Genomic DNA, 6,513 nt, shown 5'->3' on the forward strand with positions numbered 1-6,513 from the left:
AGATCTGGCGGCTAGAATCGTTAAGGTAACGCTGAGAGGGTCTATGTCCCCCAGGGTACTATCGGAGGGTACCCTGGGTACGGTTCGATATATCGGAACGTACGCCTGTGTAAATCTTGATATGGTTAGAGTTAGGGTTAGGGTTAGGGTTACGGGAGATAGGAGCAGTCAGGCGCCGACTCCTAAGGCTCGTTAGTGGCGTAGGCGAGTATTCGGTTCCGGCACCACTCTCAGATTAGTACCAGGGTACGTTCCGATCATATCGAACCCCCTCCGATAGTACCCTGGGTACAATAGACCTCTCAGCGTCGCAATCGTGTAAGTAACAGACAGGGGATGCTACCCCTCATGTTATACTATATTACCGTTCCGGTCCTCGACAATTCTATCTACTTCTATGCTGTCAAACGCCGGGGTTCGAATCTACTACCAGCCGTGCTCTGTGGTCGGCAGAGCAAAGGCTGCTACACAGGTAGACGGTAACGTGGAGGGGTGCGTGGGAGGAATTCAGCTTATTGATCCATATTTCTGTTTCTTTGCTGTGGCAAAGAGAATTTTCCTGCATACTACTATATATATATTTACATATATCATATACATATCTATATATAACATACCCATATATATCCGGATAGTATATATATATGACTAGTTAGCCTCGAATTCGCCGCACAACAAACGTTCATGGGCATTACGAACCTGCATTCGCCGTCTCCCGGCGGCGTCGTCTCCCCTCTGTCGCTCCTCCTCTCTCGCTCCCGCGCACACGCACATTATATATGTTAGGAGTAAATAATAGGGTATGCATTCACTTGTCTAACACTACGTGGTTCTTTTACGCGAACACTACAATCACTGCTAAGGTGCAAATTACAAACAAATGGCCCGTTGTTGGCCGCCCTGCGCTAATTTACTGCGCATCCATCACGTAGTGTTTAATAGCATGGTAGTTGTCGCGCTAACACCCGTGTACTACATTCACACCCGGCCTGATTCCGCGTAAAGTAGAACGAGTCACCGATACCGCTCCCTACCCATCTCTACTCCCTCCGCCCCCCCACTAACGAACGCGTGACACACGGCGGACGAATATCGTTAGAGACGTGAACATAAGCACGGGGTTTGCGTGGAGTCGAACGGACGAACAGCTGCTATTGAAGTCTGCGTTTCGTGACTTGCGTCGTCGTCGACTGCCGCTATTAGCAGTGCGAGCGTAGTTGAGTAGCCGCATCGAGGGGGGTGATTGTCACGGGGGGAGGATTCTCACTCGAGGGGGAGGTTAGATTGTCACGGGGGGGGAGACTTGAACACGAGGGAGTGATTGGTCACGAGGAGTGATATTGGGGTTTCCCACGCGGGAGAAGATTGTCACGAGGGGGTGATTGTCACGAGGGGGTGATTGTCACGGGAGGTGGGGAAGGTTGTCACCGGGGGGGGGTGATTTCCACCGAGGGAGGGGGTGGATTGTCATATATCTAGGTGCACAACTTGCTTGAGGGAATGGCGCAGCCAACAGCGGAACTTTCGCCGCGCTCGAGCCCTTTCCAGTCTCCGTTTTCGCTGACAAATTGGCAACCTAAGTGGGCGCGCGCTTATTCTTACAGACAAGGAACATTAGGAGCGCAGACCGACGAGGTGGAGTGCTAGCGGTCAAGTGCCTGATATCGGACTCATAGCCTCTCAGTGGTGCTACGATAGTCTGCGAGCTATTGAGTGCAGTAACCTTTGTAGCGTGAGCTATATTCACCCCGACCACACACAACGCTTCTTCTTGGTCCACGTCCTACCCCCACTGGCGTGAGGCTTTCTACATGCTTCAACGTTTTTTCGTAAGTGCCTACGCCTCCCATTTGCCCCCACTTCTCCTCTCCCACGCCGTTCTTTCTCTCTTGTCCTTACATTGGGGGTGTCCCCCCTCTCTCACGCCGCCTCAGCCGTCACTCCTACCGTCCCTTCATTTTCTTGCGCCTCCCCATCTCTGTCTCCTCTCATTGGTCCTCGCCATCGTCTTCCGTCCTCCTCTCTCCGATCCGCGGGGTGCAGTGAGTCAGCTGGTGACGGGCTCCCCCTACCTTATCGTTGGCAAGGCCTTCAGCTTAGTTCGGAGTCCTTCGTGCCCCCCTTTCCCCTCCCTACCCGCTCCCCTCCCTTCTTTCCATCACTCCCTCCCCCTCCCTCCCTCCTCCTCTCCCTCCTTCCCTCCTCGCCTCCTTCCATCCTCCCTCTCTCACTCTGGGGTGGCAGTGAGTCAGGCCGTGACGCTCCAATCGTTGGCACAGCAGTAGTCATAGTCCTTGTTGCCCCCTCCTCCCTCCCTCCCTCCTCCTCCCTCCTCTCCCTCCCTCTCTCCCTCCCTCCCTCCTTCCCTCCTACCTCCCTCCTCCTCCCTCTGCCTCCCTCCCCCCTCTCCTCCCTCCCTCCTCCCCTCCTCGCTCCCTCCTCCTTTCCTCCCTCCTCCTCCTCTCCGCTCTCTCACCTGGGGTGGCAGTGAGTCAGCGGTGACGCTCCACATGCGTTGGCACAGCAGTAGTCGTAGTCCTTGTTGCCACCCCTCCCCTCTCCTCCCCTCCCTCCCTTCCCTCCTCCTTTTTCCCTCCCTCCCTCCTCCTTCGCTCTCTCTCTCACCTGGGGTGGCAGGTGAGTCCAGGCAGTGACCTCCGCATCGTTGGACAGCATAGTGGCGTAGTCCTTGTTGCCCTCCTCCCTCCCTCCCTGCCCTCCTCCCCCCTCCCTCCCTCCCTCCTTCCCTCCTCCTGCACTCTCACATCTTAACCTCCCCTCCTTCCCTCCTCCTGCGCTCTCTCCTCCCTCCCTCCTCCCTCCTCCTGCCTCTTCCCTCCTACCTTCCCCTCCTCCCCCTCCTTCCTCCCCCCTCTCTCAAGCTGGGGTGGCAGTGATCGAGCGGTGACCTCCACCTCGTTTGGCACAGCAGTAAGTAATCAGTCTTGTTGAGGTCGTTGTTGTTGTTGTTTGCGCCGGCGGCTGCGGCGCTGCAAGGCTGCAGCTCGGGCTGACGTGCCGACGGACAGACTGCCACTTGTTCCGTCGCCGCCGTGTTGGGCGCTGCGTTGGCTCCTCGAAGCTCGCTCGATTCCGTGGCGAGGTCAAGAGTCAGGGTCATGGTCAGGTCAGTCGATAAAGTTGCGTGCGGCAGAACAGACTAATTAGCGGAGCCCGAATGGATACAACTGATGACAAGGTCAAGGTCAAAGGTCAGGGTCGGGATGGATGCTCACTGGACAGATGTAAAGCTACTCGCTGGGCAGACACGTTAGGTCTGGTTAACTGGCTAGAAGTTTAGGGTTACTTAACTGACAGATATAAATTTACTACCCTTGACCATAGATGGACCTTAGCCTGACAGGAATATAAAGTTTACTACAACTGGACTGTCAACACAGCCGCGAACAGAAACAGTTACCGCGGCTTGGTCACAAGTCCAGCCTGGCTTCAGTTGCCAGTAGAAGATTTCTACAGTAACAGATGATCCCCGATAACAGAAAGTCATTAATTCAGCGTTAATCAAATCCACAAATTCGTCGTTAAGCATCGTCGGGTGGCCGGCCGGCGCGTAGGGGGCGCGCACCGTCTGTCTCAACCTGCTCGCGATCGTCGACGACGTCAGTGCGGAGGTTCATCGGGGTCAAGTAGTTCCGTCATCGCTCGTCGTTCTCATGTTGTGCACGTGCAACCCAGTGTCAGGCAGCTGCATGAGAGACACCCCAACGAATGGAGCGCGAGCGAACAGTGACCGGGTTCACACCGACCCCGGCCCAAAACTGACCCAGTACCCATGTTGAATGACAGCAGGTGTGTACGCCAATCAGCTCTGCGATACGCGCATTCAAAAACAATGCTTACAAGCGACGTGTTTCTAGACGTCGGCGTCCACGACCGATGTATATGTATTATTGCGAGAGATACAGAGAGAGAGAGAGAGAGAGAGAGAGAGAGAGAGAGAGAGAAAGAGAGAGAGAGAGAGAGAGAGAGAGAAAAAGAAGAGAGAGAAGAGAGAAGAGAGAGAGAAGAGAAGACGAGAGAGAGAGAGAGAGAGAGAGAGAGAGAAGAAGAGAGAGAGGAAGAGAGAAGAGAGAGAGAGAGAGGAGAGAGAGAGAGAGTATAGATAGAGGAGAGGAGAGAGTGAGAGGGAGAGAGGAGAGAGAGAGAGAGAAGGGAGAGGAGAGAGAGAAGAGAGAGAAGAGAGAGAGAGAGCGAGAGAAGAAGAGAGAGCAAGAAGAGATGAGAGGGGACGAGAGAAAAAAGAGGAAAAGCAAGAGAGACAGGAAGAGAAAGAAAGAAGGAGAGAGAGGAGAGAGAGAGAGAGAGAGAAGAGAGAGAGGAGGAGAGGGAGAGGAAGAGAGAGAGAGAGAAAGAGATGAGAGAGAGAGAGAGAGAGTAGATAGGAGAAGAGAGAGAGAGAGTTGAGAGAAGGAGAAGAGAAGAGAGAGAGGTGAGAGAGAGAGAGAGAGAGAGAGAGAGAGAGAGAGAGAGAGAGAGAGAGAGGAGAGAGAAGGAGAGAAAGAGAGAAGAGAGAAGAGCAGAAGAGAGAGAGAGAGAGAGAGAGATTATGATACATGACGGCAAGTTGATATTAAAGAATTTCCTCTAGTAGTAGAGGTCTTATCTAGTTAGTTAATACCTATCTTAGTACTAATAGTAACACTAGACAAGCTTTATGATATGCGGGTGGGCAAGTCTGTTTATCTAAGTCTGTTATTAAAGAATTTGTTTTTCTCTCATTGACACGTGAGTAGGAAAGTTATCTAGACACTAGACAGATATTATCAGGAGTAAGATAATATAGGATCCTATTTATCTTACTCCCTGATAATTATGATATACGGTTGCAAGTCTGTTATTAAAGAGTAAAGACATTGTATTTCTCTCGTTGACACGTATTAAAGTAGGAGATTTATCTAGCCACTAGACAGACATTATGATATACGGTGGCAAGTTTGTTATTAAAGACTTTGTTTTACTCTCGTTGACACGTAAGTAGGAAAGTTATCTAGACTCTAGATGGACTCTAGATGATATACAGAATGACACGGTGATACATAGTGTGTATATGATGTTGACACGCGAACAGCACGGTGACAGATGAGATGACACAATGATATATAATGACACACACAATGATATAACAGAAAAAAACATATGCTGACACGTAACAGAGACGATGATACTTGGCACGACATAGCGATATATAAGGAAGCGATGACATGACGGGGAAGTAATGGAGAGAGCTGGCAGACATGATGAGGATGTGTATATCTCATACAGAGACCGGTGATGCATGTATCATTCCACGCGCGCAAGAAGAACGAAGGTGATGTTGCAACAGCATGATATCGAAAGTCCATAATAGAAAATACTTTCGATTATGGATTCTTGATGATATACACGATGTTAGTTTATCATTCCTGCCACAAATGAAAGCGGACGCACAAACAACACCACATACAGCTCTGCATATATCTATCAAGAGTCCATAATAGAAAATACTTTCGATTATGGATTCTTGATGATATACACGATGTTAGTTTATCATTCCTGCCACAAATGAAAGCGGACGCACAAACAACACCACATGCAGCTCTGCATATATCTATCAAGAGTCCATAATAGAAAATTCTCTATCATGATACCTATCCTTACACAGTTACCAGTACCACCACTTCGAGCATTTAATCGCCGGAGAAAATTCACTAATTTATTCCCTTAATTAAAACGCAGACGTGATTGATTTAACAAATGGTATGGATGCGACCGCCTTGACTCATTCAGGCTCTCTATTATTATTCACCCAGTTTCCCCACCACTAAGGTGCCCTTGCGTGGATCTGCTAGCGGCCAGATATCTATCTACCACGAGGTAGTCCTTAGACAGAGGGCGCTCCTGCTGCCAAGTACATGCAGTAGTAGAATTTAGAAGAATAGACGTAATAAATTGCAGTATATTTAGCATATATATCAGGAGTAGATAAAGGGAACTTCCCCTACTGTTCCCTTTATCTACTCCTGATATATATATATATATGCACATGTATATATATTTATATATATATATGTATGTATATATATTTATATGTATATATATACATACATATATATACAGCATATACATATTATATAGTATTCACGGTGTTACGGAGCGTCATGGCGCATATATTCGTGAGCCCGCCCGCGCATAACAGACCAACCACCAACGACGCAGCAGACATGTCAACGAGCACCGCCAACCACACACGCACACACAAGCACGCACGCACACACGCACACACGCGCACACACGCACGCACGTACGCACGCACGTACGCACACACGCACGCACGCACGCACGCACGCACGCACACACGCACGAACAACGAGTAATCATGGACGCTTGCCAACAACTATAGAGCGACTCGGCATGATATAGAACGACGACCGAGCAAAACGTGCAGCAATTACAGCAATGCATCCGCGTCATGACCAGTCACTCACCCACCCCACTCACTCACCCCACCCACCC

Source organism: Priapulus caudatus, unplaced genomic scaffold (assembly GCF_000485595.1).
Source record: "Priapulus caudatus unplaced genomic scaffold, Priapulus_caudatus-5.0.1 Scaffold835, whole genome shotgun sequence".
In the NCBI taxonomy this organism is placed as follows: domain Eukaryota; kingdom Metazoa; phylum Priapulida; class Priapulimorpha; order Priapulimorphida; family Priapulidae; genus Priapulus; species Priapulus caudatus.